Below are 23193 nucleotides of genomic sequence, written 5' to 3'. Positions count from 1 at the left end.
TCCTGCAGTACAGTGTCCCTGTCACTGCAATAGGGCATTGGGATTGATATTTCCCAGATAGCAGACGGGCATTGAAACTGTAGAATCAACATTGCATTGTCAACCATAAATCATTGAATCAATGTCGGATTTCGATGTTGATTTAACATCAGTTTGCACCCTCAGTTAATATTGAAACAATGTTGATTTATTAACTATAGACCAGTGGGATTTCAATTGTATTTCAATTAAAATAAATATTGAAACAATGTTGAAATTACAACCAAACTAAGGATCAATGCAATTTCAATGGTATTTCAATTCATATTAAACCGCAGTAAACCTATAATCTGGCAAAATATTGGGAAACTCATACCCTGCTTTATCTACAGCCAGGATACATTTGGCTAGGCCTAGGGATGTCTGGTTTAGGCTACACAAGCTTGCATAAATAACCATTGACAACTTGTTATCAGTTTGAAAATCAAGTGCATTTATTCACTCTTCTTCATTTATAAAGTCCCGTGTGCTGTGCTTCCCTGCTATCCATTCAGTAGGCCTACGGTTGCAGTCAGCCTGACCATCCAGTTGAGTGAAGCGGCACCTAACAGAAATAGAAGAAAGATAGACAGTGTTAGATAAATATGTTCAACTGAAGGCTACTTACAAGTGAAACTTTAGAATAATCATATTCCGTCTATGTACATCATAGCCTACTGTCTAACTTACAAACTCAAAATGCGAGTCAACTTAGGCTAGCTAGCTGGTTCACGTTAGCCAGCAGCACATCATCTTCAGCCTATCATTTTGACAGTAAAGTTTAAACTCAACAAACATTTTATGTAAATCATATGAATATAATAAACTCTAACTTACTGACAACTAACGTTAAGGAAGGCCTAATTATAAATCAGACTGCCGAGTAACGTTAACGTTAACATAACAGTATGATGAACTGCCATAACGTTACGTAAAACATTAATTTGACAACAGCAACGATAACGTAGCTAGCCTAAGTTGACTCAAGCATGAATGAGTTTGTAAGTTAGACAGTAGGCTACGATGTACATAGACTGTAAACATGCCCGAATTTAATGTAGTACAATTTCACATTGAAACATTATCGTTAGATAAATAAATGTTTGCTTACCATTAAGGTGGAGCGGCGAACTTGACAGAGAGCTCAAAATGATCTCCCGCCGGACAGTTCAAACGTCGTCGCGCGGTCAACTAAAAATCCACTACTTTTCAATCACCACGTCAAAATTTCCCAGTAAACCATTATCCATGACTTTTCAATATCTTTTAGTGAACTATGTATCGATGCTCTATCGATTATGGCAATATACACTATAAACCAATGTTGTTTCGATGTCTCTCTATCTATGCTCATGCACTGCCGGGGTTTTGTCAGGATTGTAATGCTGATTCAATGTCTATTTACCATTGAGATTTCAATCTCAACCAAAATGATGATTTGGATGGAAAATCAACATCATATCAATGACACCTTGCTATCTGGGTTGTTTGGTGCCACCTACTGGCCAGCAACCAACGCCACTTTCAGCAGGAACCTACTCTTCCAATGAGGTTTCTTATCCAAGTACTAACTAAGCCTGCTTAGCTTCAGTAATTCAGCAAAGTCGGGGTATCTGCTGGTCTGGCTGCTGGCTAAAAACAAAAGGTGAAAGGCATATATGATTGTCTCACTGAATTGCATTATGCACACTGAATTCTCACTGGTATCTGCTAGACAACAAGTTAGTTCATAGATTTCACATGTAAAATTCATTTTATACAACCCCACCCCCATCGTGCCTAATCATAATTCTGAAAAATTCTTGAATTGTTTGCATGTGTGCATGTACGTGTTTATGTTTGTGTGTGTGTGTTCGTGCATGTGCTTGTGGGTGTGCCTGTGTGTGTGCATGTGCATGCATGCGTACATATGTCTACTGTGTGTGTATGTGTCATACGTATGATTACTGTGAATGTGTGTGTGTGAATATCTGTTTATGCACACACAAACTGAATTCATTCAGGGTAAACATGGTCTAGTGTTATCCAATTTCGTGCAGTGAGATTTTTAAATGCATGCTTGTTGCCGCCCCTCGAGTTGGGCCATTGTTCTTGGCCAGACCCTTAATCTTTCTAGATTATCAGGGTCTGGATTTTCTAGGCTGCGCTACACATGAAATGAGTGGTAATGGCATGGGTTGACATGGCCCCTTAAGACTAACATACAAACAAAAAGGTGGTCCTCCTAGGCCCTACGGTTCTCGAGATATTCACAGAAAACTGTGTCCGGCCACCTACAGGCCAGTTGGTGTACAGTAACATAAATTCATTTATTGTATGGCCCCCCATGAACAGAATTCCAAGAAACTTAGCATGCATTCAGAGGGTGTCATAATGATCCTACACTTTCAATTTTGTGCAGTTTTGACCATGTTCGGTCATAGATACCTGCGATTGCAACACCTCATTTTTACTTTTTCGTTTTTAACTAGGTGGCGCTATACATGAAATGAGTGGTTATGGAATGGGTTGACATGGCCCCTTAAGATCAACATACAAAAAAGGTGGTCCTCTTAAACCCTGCGGTTCTCGAGATATTCACAGAAAACTGTGTCCGCCCTACCCTCCTTTCGGGGGGTCCAGTCCAGCGGGGGGGGCTACAGCTCAAAACGAAAAACAATGGTTCCATGCTATCCTTGTGGGGCTACATGCCCACCATGTTTCGTGCACCCCAGTCTTTCAGTGTCCCGGGAATCCTTGATGGAAAATTGGCCATGCTATGCTTGCCTCCTACCCAGCAAACACTCAACCAGAGGTGGAAAGTAACGAAATATATTTACTCACGTTACTGTATTGAGTAGTTTTTCTGTGTATTTTGTATTTTTTAAGTAGTTTATAAAATCGGTATTTTAAATTTTACTTGATTACATTTTGAGTGAAGTATTGTACTTCGCTACATCAAAAATCCCATCTGTTACTTGAGTAAAAAAAAAGTTAAGACTAACGAAAACAGAAAGGGAGAGAGAGAAAAATCGCGCCCTAAACCACTAGCCTAGTGATAATGATCAGCATGTAGCCTACAACCGACATGAATCAAGCTGGCGCCATGTCTTTCTGAAAGTGATTGAGATGGAGCTGGATCACGAGATGCATCAGATTACATGTGTAGCCTAACCTATGAAAGTGTATTTTCCGCTATTTCAATGGGTTGTCTCAGTTCGTTTTAGCACTATGATTGAGGGAGATATTCAAGCAAACACCATGGGATTTCGTGTTTTGACGTTTGTGCTCACCTTTCTTTGGAAAGTAGTTCATTAGCAGTTGTTTCCCCTCATTTCTCTCTTTTTCCTGTTTTGGCATTTGTTTTTGGTAACCTGACTTCTTGGATAAAGGCATTGCACCAGCAGCACAACAATTAGCGGTCCACTACTAGAGATGCTCAACTAAATAAACAAAAGATAGACTACCTTATGAATCGTGCAGGCGGACTAAACCATTTAGCTCTATAGCAAGGGAGAGTGAGAGTGACCTTAGACAGTTTTCACTATGTTTTGTATAAACATCCAGTCAGTCAAACTTTACATTTCGTATGACATTCATTTTGACATTAATTTGGAAGTTAAAATATTAAGGTAAAATAAATATATGGTGGAAATAAGTATTGAACGCTTAGACTTTTTTTCAGTAATTAGCCTAAACTTCCAGTGAGTCTATTCGAAATTTTCCCCACACATTATATTAACACACATATAAAAAATAACATGTGTAATAAAGTAGAATGACACAGGAAAAAAGTATTGAACGCCTACTGAAATTTCTTCAATACTTTGTGGAAAAGCCTTTGTTTGTAATGACAGCATCAAGACATTTCCTATGACAAAACTTATTAGTCGCAGTATCAGGTGTGATTTTGGCCCATTGTTCTAAACAGATTCCATGGGTCCCTCTTGTGAATCCTGATCTTTACTTCCAGAACTGTTTAATTGAATTTAATTGAATTGGCTGCCTTCGTCTTTCTGGAGCTTTCTCCGAGTGGTCTTTGGCTCTTGGAATTGACTATCCTTCTGACTCCCTGGTCAGAAATATTGCGAGGAGATCCTGTGCATGGCCGGTTGATGATGCAGTGATGTTCCTTCCACTTGCAGACAATGGCTCCCATGCTGCTTACTGGAAGATTCTGAAGTTTTGAAATGCATCTGTAACCAGTTTCATTGATATGTTTTGCAACAATAAGGTTGCAAAGGTCTTGGGAGAGCTTTTTGCTTTCATCCATCATGAAATGTTTCTTGTGTGACACCTTGGTAATGAAAAACCTTTTTATAGCCCATCAATATGTAGGCTACTAACCAAGCTTATATTATATTATATTAAGATTATATTAATTTGCACAGATAGAAAGGATAACTACTCTCTAAGATTCCAGCTCGTTCCTTTCCTTGCCTTAGTGCCTTTTCTTAGCGTGTTCAATACTTTTCCCCTGTGTATTTCCACTTCATTACACATGACTCTACTTATGGAGTTGTTTGGATTTTTTATTTGTGGATTACCTGAGTTATTACTAATGCCTGGTGAAAATGTTGTGCCCCCCGTATTCCACTTTTCAAGGGCCCTCTCCTACATTGGGGCCCTATACTTCCCACTTTTCCCCCCAGTTCGACGCCCTTTAATCTGCTGAACCTTCTGCTCGGGGCTTTTCAGTTGTGCTGGATTACTGTTCACTGCAAAGCGACCAAGGATGAGTGCAACTAACTTTGAAAATCAACTACTGCTCAAACTTAAAGGAGAACTCTGGTGATTTTTCACATAGATCTCCATTTCTCAATGTCACCGAGTACTGTCGGTATGAACAAAACTGAAACAATCGGTTTTACCTAGCTCGAGTTGCTGCACCTACAGCGCTACACACTGGGAGCCTGAACACGGCTGCCTTAGCTGCTGGCTGCAGCAACTCGAGCTAGGACCAAAATCCTTTTAGGCAAGTACCTCCACTCGCCGGCCATATTGCAACGCTTTTTGGGCACTTATCAGGCATCTATTTCAGCAGAAATGCGCGTGCATAATAACCTGACCCTCGCCAGATGAATTTTGTTCCGCTTAGCTCCGCCTAGCTTCACTCACATCCATCTGGGACCTCTTCCATTGAGAGTGATTTCTGCAACCGACTTTATGGTTCAGCCAATCAGGGGCCTTAGGCGGGAGTTTCATAGATGTGATGTAGTGGAGAAGCGACCGTGAGACTGTTATCAGCGTCACGGGTTGGCTTCGATGTGAGTGGTTGAAGTAGCTCGTCAATAGATGACAGACAAGTGGCTTATTCAATCATATGCAAGCATTTCAGTGTTTCCCACAGAATTAAATTCTATTTGTGGTGGTAGGTTTGCAGAATTGACTTGAATGCAACAGTTTTTTTTAACAAATTAGTGCAGCCTGGTTATGATGCTAACCAAATTTAAGCACAATTTAGTAGAACATGGAAAATCATTGTGTGGTGTTCAGTGTTGATATTGTGGTGGGCCGCCACAAATAAGTCAATGTATGGGAAACACTGCATTTTTTGATTAGGCCCAGCCTTCTGAAACACCATTCCGATGGATCGGTTCCAGATGGATGAGTGGAGCTAGGCGGAGCGAAATTCATCTGGCTAGGGTCAGGTTACATGCATAAGGCTTCACAACACCAATCTTGCTCCAGTGGCGAGATCACAACAGATGATTGGCACGATGTCTTCACAGCACACCACATGATTGGCTCAATGTATTCTCAACACACCACATGATTGGCTCAATGTTTCAATACTTTTTTCCTGTGTCATTCCACTTTATTACACATGTTATTTTTTATATGTGTGTTAATATAATGTGTGGGGAAAATTTCGAATAGACTCACTGGAAGTTTAGGCTAATTACTGAAAAAAAGTCTAAGCGTTCAATACTTATTTTCACCATATATTTATTTTACCTTAATATTTTAACTTCCAAATTAATGTCAAAATGAATGTCATACGAAATGTAAAGTTTGACTGACTGGATGTTTATACAAAACATAGTAAAAACTGTCTAAGGTCACTCTCACTCTCCCTTGCTAAAGAGCTAGTCCGCCTGCACGATTCATAAGGTAGTGTCACGGTTCAGACAGACGACCAGAGGACCACAATTGCGTCACACCAGAAAGTTTATTAAACTTAAGGGAAAAGGGAAGTAGGGAGTGAGTGAAGGCTCCAGGGGTTACTGGGAATAACCGGGATTCCGCCCAATGCTGGGTCTGTGTGCCCCAGTGGCAGCGATCGTCCTATGGCGCGGTGGTGGGTGGTCGGAAGTCCTGGGGGGGAACACAGACACAACGGGGCGGATGAAACAAGGCAGAAGTACAGTTCAAAGGGAGATCCAAATTCAGTAGTAGCAAGGCAGAAGGCTGGTCAGAGTTACGGGATGGAAGAGTAGTCAGGAGTGGATTCTGGCAGAAAGCAGGTCTGGTTCTCTGGGGCAGAAGAGTATCCAAGATTCAGGCAGGTCCAGGGTCACAAAACAAGAGTGAGCCAGCCTGGCGAGCAAACAGGTTCGGTGTGAGCTTTGCAGGCGATCTGACAAAGGAGAGCTGAAAGACAGGGCTTTAAATACTGGGAGAGGTTAGTGGGTAATGCAGCGCAGCTGGCAGAGTAATTAGAGCAGAGCAGAGCAGGGACAGGTGGAGCTAGTTAGGCTGAGTAGAGAGAGTGGTGAGCAGAGTGGAAGATAGTGGAAACCAATTAAGGTGGTAACCCGGTGGAGTGAGAGGGCTCATGACAGGTAGTCTATCTTTTGTTTATTTAGTTGAGCATCTCTAGTAGTGGATAAGCTAATTGTTGTGCTGCTGGTGCAATGTCTTTATCCAAGAAGTCAGGTTACCAAAACAAATGCCAAAACAGGAAAAAAAGAGAGAAATGAGGGGAAACAACTGCTAATGAACTACTTTCCAAAGAAAGGTGAGCACAAGCGTCAAAACCACGAAATCCCATGGTGTTTGCTTGAATATCTCCGCAATCATAGTGCTAAAACGAACTGAGACAACCCATTGAAATAGCGGAAAATACACTTTCATAGGTTAGGCTACACATGTAATCTGATGCATCTCGTGATCCAGCTCCATCTCAATCACTTTCAGAAAGACATGGCGCCAGCTTGATTCATGTCGGTTGTAGGCTACATGCTGATCATTATCACTAGGCTAGTGGTTTAGGGCGCGATTCTCTCTCCCTTTCTGTTTTCGTTAGTCTTTTTTTTTACTCAAGTAACAGATGGGATTTTTGATGTAGCGAAGTACAATACTTCACTCAAAATGTAATCAAGTAAAATTTAAAATACCGATTTTATAAACTACTTAAAAAATACAAAATACACAGAAAAACTACTCAATACAGTAACGTGAGTAAATGTATTTCATTACTTTCCACCTCTGGTAAATGGTAGCATTCAGTGAAATAATATGCTGATCTTAGGCTACAATTAAGATGTAAATAGTTGCATGCACATCAGAGAATCAGAGAATGGATGGATAAAACAAAAAAAACATGAGATTTCTTTCCACTTACACATAGCATTGAGTGTCTGCAATTGGAGTACAGCGAACCACGACTAAGGAACATGGTGAACACTTTTGACAGCTCAGGAAACTGCCATTGTTGTAGGTTCCGCTACTGCAATCTTCATACTCGTTCACATGCCGTCCTTCATCATCGCTGAGACCACAATTTGCTGTAAATCCTTTACCTTTTAAAAAATACAAAGTTTATTAGAACTTACTAAACAACATTTTTGGGCTTTTGGAAAATTTACTTGCCCAATCTGTGAAAGTGAAAAAAAAATTAAGCTAATTATATCTCTAGATACTGTGTGCATATGCCAAGATTTCTTGCAGAAGTGGTTGTTATGTCCATGGTTAACATGCCACTCTATATTAGAATGTTGAAATGTATTATTGGTATACCCGAAGATCAGGGAGTTAAAGAAGCACTATGCAACAATTTTATTAATTTAATAAATTATGCAGGTTGAGAGTCATTCTGATGGTTCTACAACACTTTCTGGGTCGTTTGGTGGGTGCTTCGTCTCCCCCTATCGCTTCTCCGCGGAAAAAACGAATATGCAACTTTCTGGACCAGCTAAATCCGGATGTGACTCAGCGGAAGTATCCAATCGCTCTTTGAAAATGTAGTCAGATTGTAGTTTTGAAAATGCTTTACGGCAGACACACCCCCAAACAGGGGCAGCCGTGGCCTACTGGTTAGCGCTTCGGACTTGTAACCGGAGGGTTGCTGGTTCGAACCCCGACCAGTAGGCACGGCTGAAGTGCCCTTGAGCAAGGCACCTAACCCCTCACTGCTCCCCGAAAGGCCGCTGTTGTTGCTGGCAGCTCACTGCGCCCGGGATTAGTGTGTGCTTCACCTCACTGTGTGTTCACTGTGTGCTGAGTGTGTTTCACTAATTCATGGATTGGGATAAATGCAGAGACCAAATTTCCCTCACGGGATCAAAAGAGTATATACTTATACTTAAACATGGGACCGGCTAGATATAAACAGCCAGTTGCAAGGCAATTGTTGCATTCATCATGGATCAATCGACAAATAAGAGAGCCAAGAAGTGACTGTCGGAGGAACAGAAGAAGAAGAAAAGGGAGTTTGACAAAAAAAGAGACCAGACACGAGTGGGGAGCTTTTGAGGAATGGCGTCAAATGAGAGACTCTGAAGACTGCAAAACGGATGCCGACTTGGCTTTGTTGCTGTTGAAATTGTAAGTAGCCTACCCTTGGGTGAACTTCGTCTTTGTAATGTGGTTTGAAAGTCTCTTGAACAATGTTTTTGCTCGACCGTTTTATTGTGAGCACTGTATGTGTTTAGCTTGGTTCAGGCTTCCGCGAAAAATAGGATTTTATTAGGTTGAGTGCACATTTATGCATTACCTTGCCATTACTCTGACAATCATATGCACTTGTTTTTGTTCAGATCCATTATTTTTTGCTAAGATTCTTTATCATATGACAAAGCTCTGCAGCTGTTCCACTATAAAACGGACTTCACTAAGCTGTGTGATGTCTCTTGATTTTTGTGTGATGTCTGTTGATTTTTCATCTCCTCAGTCATCATGGTCTTCATTACTTTTAACATTTTGTCCAATTCAATTTCCAGCTGGTCTTAAACGTTCCACATACTCGACGCACCCGACCTGTAGCGCGACAATGTGACGTCACTGAAGCGCCGTAACCATTTATACTCGCGCGTCGTGGTCACGACACTAGTTGCAATATTCTCCTGAATCGCTGTTGTGAAAAGATTAATGCTAACTACGTTACACAGCAGAAGAAGCTGCATTAAGAAACACTAGTAGCAGAGAATGTAAACTTTGGTTGCTACTATTCACACCATCATTATCATCTAGTTTCCAAAGTGTGCGCACAGGTAGATAGATAAATAGATAGATAGATAGATAGATACTTTAGTCATCCCGAGGGAAATTTTAATAATTTAAACAGTTTAGTTAGTTGGCTAGCTAGCTAGCAGCTGGCTGAGTTTGTGTAATTTCCTGAAGTGGAAAGAGATTTTGTTCAGGCCTTAATAGATATCCTTTGTTTGAAAATAAATCGTTTCTATTCTTTCCTCTTAATTCCATGTGTTGCAACTCTCGCTGGTAACTTTATTAACTTATCCAGCAAACTATTACAAATTCACGACTAACAAAACACTGCAACTCTCGCTTGCCCTCGAACTAGTCCATCTTCCTGTTTCGGCTTTGTATTTCGTCTGAAAAAATGAGTGGTGGTCGCTACCGGCGCTACCTGGCTAAAATCCTGGCGCGCCAGCAAGATCTACGTCATTTTGACGTCACGGTGTCGCACTACCGGTCGGGTGCGTCGAGTATGTAGAACGCCTTAGTGTTCTACATTAACTGTATCAGGTTTAATAAAATGTTGATCTGTTTTGTCAGCAAAAGCCATCAGTTGGCCTCTAAATGAAAACGACTCTGTCCCATTTGTTTTGACAAATCTCACAGATGACTAGTGCAATAACTTAATTTCTCAAAAACCAAAGACCAGTTTTCTGTATGGCCCAAAGACTGCAAAGCCAGCCTTCCAAGTGTAGAGGAATCCTGCATAGTAGCATAGTCGAGCAAGCAACATTGATTGGGGGAGGGACGAGCTGATTGCTTGTTAGATTGAGCCTATTTAAGCCAGCCTTGCACCTCCACTTGCACGATGTTTCCCTCTATATCGCTCTAGCGCGAACGCATTCACGGGGGTGAATGGCAGTAGGTAATGCTCCCTCCAGTGTTCTGTTATGATGTATGGTAGATCCCTCTTTTTGAAGTCATCCCTTTCCCTTTACACAGGTCCCACTCGTGCATCTACTGTTATCAGAGATCACTGACTTCGCTGTAGGTATTTATACAGTTCACCTTAGTTTCAACCTGTAGGCAGCTCTCTATACTGATCTGTCCTTTGTCTCATTAGAATGACTCCTTGGCACTGGCCCAGCCAGAGTCCAGACCTCAATAAGTCAAAAAAGTGAGCACAAGGCCAAGGTGATGGCAATCGTTCCTGCTCAAAACCCAGATTGCTGCTAAAAAGGTGCGGTCTACAATCATTGTGGAGACATGGAGAGGCTTGGTATGTATTATAAGAACCATTTTGAGAGCTTTGATGGCAAATTAAGATGTTTCTATTGATTATTTAAAAAGGGTATGAATAATTTTGGACATGCCATTTTTCATAAAAATGTTAAAAAAGATAAAGAAAATATATTTTTTATTCCATGTTTCTACCACATTGTCTTACAACCTCTTGGCATGTGGCAGTGTCATTTTCAGTAAGAAACAAACATATTTGTCAAGAGAAAATCAACATTGCATCAATATTTGCCAGGGGTATGAATAATTTTGTTCTTAACTGTGTATATATATATATATTAGGGGTGGGAATCTCTCATGTAAAAGACGATACGATTCGCATCTAGATACATGGGCACGATTCGATACAAGGAAAAAAGATACATGTTCATAAAAAAACGATTCAGTACGATTCGATGCAGTTCAAGAATGGAAAGCATTCGGAAATATTTTTTATCATTTGCTCAAGGTGCACAGTCATTTTATATTATCAGTTATCATGGTCATGGTTGTCAATTAGGCAAAAAAATGTGTTAATATGATTATCTAAACTGAGGTTTGTTTCATATACTGTATTGAAATGAAAAAAGAATAGTCTACATTTCAGTCAAACACAGCAGCCAAATACAACATAATTTTTTTTTATAGACTTTTTAGATTTTATAGAGTTATATCTGATTGTTTTCATGGAGCTGTAGCCTTATTGAGGTAAGACAATACCGAAATAAAATAAAACAGTGCTTAAGACACTCTTGGCCTTTTCTCATATAGCCTACAAGAATAAAATAGGCCTACATATCAATGAACTCTCTGGGCTTATTTTGTTCCAACGGTAGACCTAATGCAGAAACCTATAATGCCACAAGTCTGAGTGAATATAAACAAAATAATTGGCTAATAATTTGTGCATTGTTTTAGCAGCAAGGGCCAAATTATTATTTAACATTAAGGAAATCCTTTCATCAAACGTAATATCGTTGCTGTTTAGGAATGCTATAAGTGTTTAATTTCACGCAACAAAAGAGTAAAAACTGTAAAACAAACGACCGAGTGCGAGTTGTCACGTGCTTAAGTTGCAGTAGATGAATGTAGGCAATGAATATAGCCAAAAACGAACTGCATTACCCACAATTCCGTGCCACGTATAGTTTCAAAACCGGAAGTGGGATGAACGCGCTGCTTGGAACGTAATTGAGAGTCTGAGTGAGCAGAAAAGGTTGTGAACCGATTCGTAACAAGTAAATCGATATAACGACCGGTTCATTTCAGTTTTATTCCGATACGGGGCTTCACGTATTGATGTAGCCGTATCTTACAAGTTAAAAAACGGATACCGATACGTATTGGTTAATCTTTACATCCCTAATAAATATATAAATATATATATATATATATATATATATATATATATAGATATGAGATCAAAATACTATATAAATCACCCACAATTTTGCTGCACATCTGCCGCAAACATTTCATTTTTGTAAGGGACTTTGTTTTATCCTATATCCTATCATGTGCATTTGTTGAATTATGTGATGAATTATGTATGAGCAATAAATTACTAATGATGAACAAACCATTAACTAATAAGTAACAAAGGCTTAATAAATGATGAATTGTGTGTAGTTATTATAAAGTGTGTTGATAATGGTTTTATATTTGAAAATGTTTAGGGCTCCAAACTGTACAAGTTCACCAAGTTTCATGCCTTTAAGCAACGTGATCACAAAGCTAAGGTAGTAAACCCATGTACGAAAAGTCGTGTCACGATAGATAGTACACAGCTGTAAGATTTAACACGTTGTTAACCACACCCCCATTGTCCACGGTCTTTCCTCCATATTGGATCTTTTCTAAATGAGATTTACTATTGATTTAATTGTACTGATAGTTGATTATTTACTGTGTTTCATGTTATGCAATATACAATATATAATACAATTTTGAAACGAAGATCAATTATATCATAGGTTTCTCATGGTGAATGAAATCATGAGTCATGACTCATCATAGTTTGTGTTTGCGAAGGTGTTTCTCCGGCAGAAGCTAGCAACTGGCTATGTACGTCAATGCGTCAGAACCGGTCAGAACGCTTCTGGAACGTGGAGTGATGACGAGGTATGTAAACAGGAAACGGTGAAGTGCGTGATGGTTGCTGTCATGTGACACACGCCACCACAAGAAAGCGGAAACGCATCGTAGAGCGAGAGTCATGTCGGGTAAGTTAAACTACATAAATTTAGTAAATAATAATAATGTTGGTTTTTGTTGTTTCGAATAAAATATAGGGATACTTATCCTGACCAAAACTTCTTCATGCTGTAAAACGACTAGAATCACGCGAATTTAGTGTTTTTTTCTTAGTAGGCCTACAATTCAATGTCTTACTGTAAGACGTGGACAAATACGTGATAATTAGCCAAATAAATCATTGTTCACGACACGTTATGGTTAAATTATCGAAATAGGGAGGGAAAGTGAAAACCAGCGCCCCAAGTGGTTGCGTTCCTATCGAAGAGCAGCTCCAATGTTAAGTCCCATAGACCTATTTTTAAAAAAATACTGTGAAGCCAAATCAGCGATCTTATCCACCAAAAATACTTTTCAGTGTCTATACAGTAATAATCTTCTAACTGTGAAAATGTCAGACCATATTTTGCCTTATTTAAAAAAATCGAAATTGCTCCTTTTGTTTCATAAACGAACTACAAAAAAGCCACGTGACTTTACCCTTCGACGTTACTCACGGTAGCATGGTTTGTTTATTAGCCTGGTTAGCATTGCCACTTAACACTTACTGCCAGCTCTTCATGTGAGTAGAAGCACAACACCAGTTATCCAGACATAAAGGTTATCACCACGCGGTTTACATCACCTTCCGTTATTACAAAAATATGTAAGCCAGTTAAGCAAATTGCTGTATTGATCAGTTCGAGATTAAGCGCCCAAACCTGTGATGTCGCATGCAACTGTAGTTTGTTATCACCATGTTACGACAAAAACTCAAAACAATTCAACTGATCCTAAAAATAAGGTATGACCACTTGAAGCAATAGAGGTGACCCCAGTGCCTAACATATGGAAGGCATTAAATTAAGATCCCAATGTGCACCGAGATATATTGTTTCTAAAAAAAAATCCCATCCCCTCCGCTCTAGGAACGCAACCACTAGATGGCGATGAGATTACTTTCCCTCCCTATGAGTGCGATGATGATACAATCCTGCTTTTCAATTAGTTGACATGGTGTTTGACATGAAATTATAAGCAGGTGAGTTTTACGTAATAAGCAATTTGTTTCTTTGGGTCTGGGTAATTCATGTGACAAATTCTGTTATAGGCTACTACCGTTTTTCTGAAAAACAAACCAGTACAACAATGTTTCTATCTCCAAAATAGCGCATTTCTGCAGTGTACTACGTAGTGCAATACAGCTTTGTCCAAAGTAGCCTATACTGTATTTTCCTGCATAAGAACTAATACTCCTACAGTGTTGACACTTGAAATTGTGGATAGTTTAGTAGCCTATTCCAGTATTTGAATAAATACCCACACCAGTGTTACACTTGTCTCACCTATATACAATATATGTCTATGAATTGCAGTAGTGATACAATGAGAAAGGAAGTGTTGTTTAGCAGTGTTGTGTAGCAGGGAGTAATGCATTAAAAAAGTAATGTAATTACAGAAATGCGTTGCTTTTTGCTGTAATGCAGTAACGTAAGACATTACCAATACAATTAAAGTAATATTTTACTCGGTACAATTCTCAGTAACTGAAGTTACTTTGCTTTTTAATCCAAAGTTGAGAAATGCTCAATTGACACCAGAGAAGATTATCCAAGAATTAAAAAAAGTAATCTATGCTGGTCCTGGAATTGCCTTGTTTAGATGACTGTAGAAAGGAAATTTGAGTTATCTCTGCCATTAATGCAACAGATCTAACATGGTTAGGCTTTACTTCTTATTTCAAGCAGTGAGAATAAATAAAATGTTGCTTTCACAGACAAAGATCGTAGCCATTATTCTCAAATTATTTGCATTAAGTCTACACCACTGTAAGTGGAAGGAAAGGCAACCAGCAATGATGAGAACCATTTAAAATCAACATACAATTTCACTATGGCTATATTTTACTATATTAAGTTGTGAGTGACCTTTGGCCTTTGGGACCGACATTGTCCCATGAGCCATAACTGCAACCATTATATTGTTCTTTTGTTAGCCTTAAGCCTAACTCAGTCATTATGCCATACCACATCACCTCCTGCCGTGTAATGAGCTGCATTGAACACATGAAGATCTATTGAGAACACCAAATCCATATTTTCTGTTATTTTGGTGAAAGTAATGTAAATGTAGTGTAATGCCTTACAATTAAAAGACAGTAATATTGTAATGTAACAAATTACTGACGGTAACAAGTAATAAATAATGCATTACGCTTTTGAAGTAACTTGCCCAATGCTGTTGTTTAGGGATGGTCATGTAACGTTTTTTTGATGTCTTTATCTTTATGTTTTTTTGTCTCCCCTCTACTATGTTTTCACAGATCCTTGCTCCTGATATCCTGATGTATGGGTTGCATTTCATTATATGACTCCAACAGAACACTTACAGAAAGGAGAATGGTGTCAAACTACAAGACAGCCAGCATGTAAACAAGGCCTTGTTTGTCCTTGTTTGGCTACTCATTTGTTTACTTCCTGAAGAGGCTGAAGCATTCTGGTCTTGACACCTCAGCCCTTGCTTCCATTAACAGGTGTTTTACGGAGCGCATCCTCACATCATGATCTACTGCAGTGGTGGAAACGGAGTACAATTGGCAGGTATTTTACGTCATTTTTACATTACTTTTACTGCTATGGTAGATATGGTTGTTGCTGTGCTAAATATAGGCCCATATTGTTTGACCACCTAAACCAGTGGTCCCCAAACTTTTTCTTCCGAGGGCCAGCTCACTATGCCTGGCTCCAAGAGAGGGCCAGAGACTCGGAGTAGTTCTATATCAGTAACCATAAATAGCTTAGTGCTGTGAACAGCAGTCTACTGTACCTTAGTTGAATATTCTATTACATTTAGTCATAGGCTATTGCGATTTAATACCATTGTTAGCTGTGTTTATATTGTCATCATGCCATAGTGTAAAATTGTAGTGTAAAATTAAGTAATAGCCTACTAATAAAAAAATGTTTGCATTCCCAAAAGTAGTTTTAAGTTTTATTAAAAAATGTGTGAACTCTGAATTCTGTGTCTTTGCATACACAGCTCAAGTTGTGAATATCCTACAAATAATTTATAAGTTCTCAAACTATGAGAATTTTATGAAGTGCTGAAGTTGTCTGAAATGACCACCATTCTAACTTTCAGTCACCTGATGAGAACTTTGTGAACTCTTTGAATGAACATTTGAACGAGTGAATAAAAAATTGAAATAATTATCCCAGAAAGTCCCAGAAATATGACTTGAATAGAAGTTAGTTAGTTATTAACAATTAATTGAAAATTCTTTTTCGATGGCAAACGCAAAACAGTGCCAAAACAACCACCAGTGGACAACAAGAGTATTACATGTGTACTGTTAAGACTCGCCATAGAGAATGAATGGGGGAAATTGCGGAGGTTTTAGTTTGACGATGTTGTACTCCCGTGCGGGCCGGATGATATATACTACGAACATGTTTTGGGGGGCCACCCAAAATGAAGTGGCGGGCCGTAGTTTGGGGACCACTGACCTAAAAGCCTATAGCCTCTAGATATCAGTTAATATCAATTAAGACATGTCCCACCTTCCTACTGACTTTGACATATCATAATGCGTACATAGGTCTATATTGTAGATCGAGAAACAAATTGTTCAGCTGATACATTTGGGCCTATACTATTAAGGGACAGCTGAACTGACCACCTACACCATATATTTTCTGAAAGCCTATAGCCTCTAGATGTCAATTAATATCAATTAAGACATGTCCCTTTCTACTTTCCTACTTACTCTGGCATATCATAAGGCATACATAGGCCCATATTGTAGCGCGAGAAACAAATTGTTCAGCTGATACATTTTGGCCTACACTATTAAGGGACGGCTGATTCAACCACCTAAACCAGTCCATTAACATTAATTAGGCTGTGTTCCACCTCCTGAAATACTTTGGCGCACTATATTAAAGGCATAGGTCTGTGTTGTATAGGTGAACTTTAGTCATCAGTATGTTTTAACATGTCTTTCTATGTACACTTTTATTTCTAATTTCCAGGTTGTCAGCTGTTGTCAGGCTCATCACCAAAGCAGAAAGACATAGTGAGACCAGACATGCCAGGAAGGAGCAAGGCACAGGCCAGGAAGGAGCAAGGCAAAGCCCGGGAATTTTTCTGCAGCTGTTCCCGCCAGCTATAGAAGGACTGCTCCTGAGAATAGATGGGTGTCTACATTGTTTTGCAAAATGGGTCTTCTACACATGATGCTTGTCAAGCACTGCTCATTGACTGGCCAGGGGTCCTCTGTATTGTGGCCACTGGTCAAAGGCGCCACATGACTGTCTCAGAGTCCTCTACATCATTCCGGTGACGGGACTTCTGGCCTAGTCTGACAGGATGGGTCTTGTGTTACTGTGACCAGACAGCTCAACAATGCATCATTCTCATCCATGCCCTCATCGCCTCAAGACTGGAGTACTACAACAGCATTCTCTATGGTCTTGAAAAATATTATTGTCTTTATTATTATTATTATTATTATTATTATTATTATTATTATTATTGTTATAAGTACAGGTCTCTCTGCACCCGAACCAGCAGGTTCAGAGAAAGCTTCTTTTCTGTAGCTGTCATCTGACTGGACTGTAGCTCTGTATCCCGGTGACAACCCATCAACTAAGCCCCCAATACCCTATCCCACCCATAGTGTTATTTATTTACAAATGCACATACTGTACTTATAATTATACATAACCATATTCTACTGCTCTTCATATTATCCATCCTGAACATACACTTCTTACTACTTTTATAATGTTACTGTAGCTGTACGTACTATACATATCTGTGTATGCAGTGGTGGAATGTAACGAAGTACAAATACTTCGTTACTGTACTAAAGTAAATTTTCCACGTATTTGTACTTTACTTAAGTAAAATTTATAGTGCATACTTTTGACTTTTACTTCGTTACATTTTACAGCAATTATCTGTACTTTTATGCCGCTACATTTCTACAACACCATCGTTCCTTTTTACGATACATTTTATGATCAGTTTTTTTTTTCTCTCTGACAAACACGTTTGTTTTACCAGGGGGCGGGGTTGCTACCAAAGATTCTGGAGCTTCACGTGCATTCTTAGAAACATAAGCTTCTAGTCTAGACCAGGCAAAGTGTGAGCTTGTAGCCATCTGCATTCGGTAGGCTATATTCACCAGACCCATGGCTACACTGTACATGCAACTGTGTTCTGTGCCTTTCTCTGTCTGTTATCTGCAGCGTTAGGGCCTCCTCTCCGATGAGATTGCTATCTGCAGATCAGCGAAGTTACAGGCTATGCCCATGCTTCTGTCACACTGATCATTTGTGGCACAAATTAATGGTAGACTATTAATGAACCGGTGGCCGGAAAAAATGTAACATTTTCCAGATTAGGAAATATTCCTTAATTGTGTGTGATCAAATAAAGATGCATAGCCTACAATTGGGGGGTAGTAATGTGAGCGTTCATTCAATGTCTATGCGTCTGAACCTAATCATAAAGACACTTTTCTCAGCAACTTTTCTGTTCAATCAGCATAATTGGCATTACGATCCACCCGACGTTTCCCTTGTCTACCCCGTTAAACTTCAGGCTCTCGTGTTTTGCTGACTGATATTACTCAGCAGATCACCCTAGTTAGATAACCAGAATTACAGTCTCTAGAATTGTAGGTCAGAATGTAAACTGGGCCACAGATGGTAAGCACAATTGCATTAGCTTCAAACTATCTAGTCGAGTATAACCTAAAACTAGCTTAATTAAAATGCCACAGCCCATACTGATTTTTCGTTTTAGAATAGCCTATAGATATTAAGAGAATAAATCATTATGCAAATACTTTTACTTTTAATACTTAAAGTACATTTAAAAGCAGGTAATTTTTACTTTTACTTAAGTAGGGTTGTCATTGTGGTACTTTTACTTTTACTAAAGTAAATATTTCTCTGTGTATTTGTACTTTTACTTAAGTACTGAGTTTCAGTACTTCCTCCACCACTGTGTATATGGTATATGGTTCATATCTGAATATCATATTTATTCTGTGGCACATATATTGATAAGGGGTTAAAAACGTAATTGTTTGTGCAATTTGAGACCTCTAGCTGCTTATGTGTTGCCAGGAGGCGGAGCCAAAGATTGAAAAAAAAAAGGATTTGTAGGGGGTGCTACAGAGTCTGTGAATATGTGAGGGTTGAGTTGGCATAGCCAACCTAGCAACAACCTAACAACAATCCTAGCAACGACTACCATAGCAACCGCTATGTTTCACCATATTGACCTATAGCAACAACCTAGCAACCACTTTGATATTGTCAACCAATGTGACTACCCTAGCAGCAACCAGCATAGCAACCACTTTATTTAACATTACAACCACCATAGCTACCCTAGCAACAACCTAGAAACCGCCTCTCTAGTAACTGCTTTATTTAGCATAACCGCCACCATATCAACCCTAGCAACACCAAAGAGACCTTGTCAGTTACCCTAGCAATAACCTAGCAACCACTACCATAACGTCAAACTTGCAACCACCATAGCAACCATCTTAATTACCCTAGCAACAATCTAGCAACCACTTTGATAATGTCAACCACTGTGACTACCCTAGAAACCTGCATAGCAACCACTTTATTTAGCATAACAACCACCATAGCTACCCTAGCAACACCATAGCAACCTTCTCAGTTACCCTAGCAACAACCCAGCAACCGCCACTACAATGCCAACATAGCAACACCATAGCAACCTTCTCTGTTACCCTAGCAACAACCTAGCAACCACTACTATAGCAACTGCTATATTTAACATAGCAACCACCATATCGACCCTAGCAACCATCTCAATGACCCTAGCAACAACCTAGCAACCACTTTGGTATTGTCAACCAATGTCACTACCCTAGCAACGGGCATAGCAACCACTTTATTTAGCATAGCAACCACCATATGTTACCTTAGCAACACCATAACAACCTTCTCAGTTACCTCAGCAATAACCTAGCAACCGCTATGTTTAAAATAGCAATCAACATATCTACCATAGCAACAGCCTAGCAACCACTATAGCAACCAACATGATTACCCTAGCAACCAGCATAGCAACTGCTTTAATTAACATAACCGCCACCATATCTACCCTAGCAACACCATAGAGACCTTGTCAGTTACCCTAGCAATAACCTAGCAACCACTACCATAATGCCAACCTAGCAATCACCATAGCAACCAACATGATTACCATAGCAACCAACATAGCAACCACTTTATTAAGCACAGCAACAACCATATCTACCTGCCAATTGTCCTCTGTACCCACCTGCTGCAGTAGACCATAGGATGTGCTCCACAACACAGCTGTAAATGGAAGCAAGGACTGAGGTGTCAAGGCCAGTATGGTTTAACCTCTTCAGGAAATAGACAAACAAGTAGCAAATCAAGGACAAACAAGGCCTTGTTTAAATGCTGGCTGTCTGTCTTGTTGTTTGTAGCAGGACACCACTCTCCTTTCTGTAGGTGTTCTGTTGGAGTCATATAATGAAATACACCCATACATTGGGATATCAGGAGCAAGGATCTATAAGTAGAGGGGAGACATTTCTTGAATTTCCCCTTGGGGATCAATAAAGTATCTATCTATCTATCTATCTAAATTTAAGATATGTCTAGAAAACATTGCAGGACCATTAAATAAAATATCAGAACACCTTTATTTCCTTTTTCATTTTATCACTATTACAATTCACAGACATATCTTATATATTGGTGAGACAACGGTAAAAATGTTGTGGGTTAATATTCAAATACTACATTAGGCTACTAAAATATAACTCCACAACTTCAAGTGTCAACACTGTAGTTTTGGAGGAATATGTGTAGTTCTTATGCAGGAAAATACAGTAGGCCTAGGCTACTTTGGACATTAAAAGCTGCATTGCACTAGACTATATTGTACACTGTACAAATGCACTATATTTTGGACATAGATATGTTGTTGTACTGCTTTGTAATTTCAGAAAAACTGTAGTAGCCTATAACAGCATTTTTTTTGTCACAAGAGTTACCCAGACCCAAAGACACAAATAGGCTATTATGTGAAACTGACCTGCTTAAAACTAGACAATTTAATGTCAAACACCATGCCACCTAATTGGAAAGTTTGGCAGGATTGCACCATCGCACTAATTTCGATCATTTAACACGTGTCGTGAACAATGATTTATTTAGCTAATTATCTGTCCACGTCTTTGACAATCACAAGACGTTGAATAAATTCGTGCTATTCCAGGGCTCTTCGCCGTTTCCCGAACGTTTACAGACCTCATACCGCTGGGACGCTCTCCACCAGTATGCAGAAGATAGCTGAAGCAAAATAGACCTCCAACTCCAGACTGAGAACTAAGGAATTGATCGTAACAGGACGATATTAACACATTTAATAGGCTATCACTAATTAGATTTATTTTATTTTGTCTATTCGTCTATTTTGACGAGTAGGTTTTGGATATTTTGGTTAACCATGCAGGTAGGCTAAGCCTAAATGCAGTTTTGTTGTAGGCGAACCGTTAAAAAAGGCTGTATAGCCTATTTCAGATTTAGATAATGATAATAATAATAAAAGAATATAGCCTATAGCGCATCATGTAAATCCCAGACTGAAATTAATGCAATTTTCTAATTAAATCGCCCGTTTATAGGGCTGATTGGGGCCGGGAAATTAAAAATGACCAGAACGCTCCTCCCCCCTCAAAACCGACCGCTAGACTAGTACAAGGTTTTACGAATTAACGTGAACTGACATTTCGTACACATATGTACTACACTTGTTTTGAGATCAGGCTGCTTTAAGAAGGAATGGAAAAACAACAGTTTTTGGTCATTGACCTATTTTGACAATGTTTCCGTTTTTACTACTGGTTTTATTATGTTTATTTATTTGCCTTTTTTGTCCTTATTTTACTGGAATTCACCTTTTGTCTTTTTACTTTACTAATCTTTTAATGTCTTCCCTCCCTCAACCTTTGTAAATCTGGGCTCCTTTTCCATTCATGTATGTACAGTCATGTACGTTACTTGTGAAGCACTTTGGGTAAACTGTTGTTGTTTTTAATTGTGCTATATAGATAAAGTGACTTGACTTGACTTGACATTAGGCCTCCCTACACAAAAGGGGAAATTGTGCTGAGGACTACATCCTGAAAAAGGCTGTTTGTGCTGTTCCGTGTGGGTTGTCACTCAGCTCACTTTCACATGTATACCACATTTTTAAAGATTCAATCATGATATAGCCATTAAAATAAAGGCTTTTTAAAATATATATTTTTGTAAAAGAAGAGTGCCTTGGATTTTCTCTTTCCTTCCAGCTCTTACTGAGATATCACTTGTTTCCCCTAAACTCCCTTTGGGAGAAATAAGGAGCAATATAATAGAATGAGAAGTAAGAACGTTTTGATAGTAAATTAGCTCAATTTTTCAAATGTTTCTTTCCTCTAGATGACCAGCATTTTCTAAGCAGATCGCATTGCATAAGCCATGAGCCAGTAGCTTATTCCATGATAGCCAGCCTCTGCGATCAGCAGGCTGCCATATGCACACAAGAGCAGCATAGAAGGTTAGACAATGATGCTCGAAATTGTCCTAATGCGCACTACAGATGTAAATAACTACTGCTCATAACTTTTGCCTACATTTATATATGTTACCACATGACAAAGACTTGTCTAGACTTTAAATCTCACTAACAAAAACAAGTATTATACATGTAAAATGTACAGACTTTGTTGACTGAAACCTACCTGCTTCTGGCCAAGGAAATCTGTTTATGCAAGATACACAATTATTCTTGTTAGTATCCCAGTACGTTGTCAGGTTCTTGCAATTCTCAGAGTAAGCCATTGTTGCTATGATGTTTATATGGTCATATATTCTCTGTCATACTTAAACAGAAACCTGTCTAACTTCCTGTTTCAGTATGAGAATGACGTGAAGTGGAATTTTTTCACTCTGAGGGGCTGTATTGTGCTACATCTGAGTGTATAGCTGTGCCATTATTCGTGTGAATTGGAGGCTTTGATGGCACCCTAAGTGTTCCTATCTATTTTTTATTATTATTATTATTATTATGCTTTATTCTGCCATGGAAATCTATGGCAGGCAGTCTATTGAAACGTCTTGTAAAAAGTTGTGAACTTTGGCACACTGATTGGGGACAGTCCCATGATTCATGTGTTTGTACTATGTACATATTAGGATATCCTCAGATGTCAGAGTCAGATGTCAGACATCAGACAGGGATGCTGGCGAGACACGC

At 39.2% G+C, this 23193-nt stretch overlaps 1 protein-coding gene across 1 annotated transcript in view; it reads right to left on the bottom strand.

The window, feature by feature from the left end:
• The window catches only part of igflr1 (IGF-like family receptor 1), an 85836-nt gene extending 63089 nt beyond the window's left edge, over positions 1-22747 (bottom strand). The window contains exons 1-2 of the mRNA XM_048262132.1: positions 22679-22747; positions 7565-7742 (exon numbers count right to left, since the gene is read on the bottom strand). The gene's annotated coding sequence lies outside the window, so the exon portion shown is untranslated. The remainder of the gene's footprint in view (positions 1-7564; positions 7743-22678) is intronic.
• Positions 22748-23193: the final 446 nt, after the last annotated feature.

Source organism: Alosa alosa, chromosome 13 (genome assembly GCF_017589495.1).
Source record: "Alosa alosa isolate M-15738 ecotype Scorff River chromosome 13, AALO_Geno_1.1, whole genome shotgun sequence".
Lineage (NCBI taxonomy): Eukaryota > Metazoa > Chordata > Actinopteri > Clupeiformes > Clupeidae > Alosa > Alosa alosa.
Note: the sequence above shows the minus strand (reverse complement) of the source record. Positions and strands in the feature narration are given on the sequence as shown.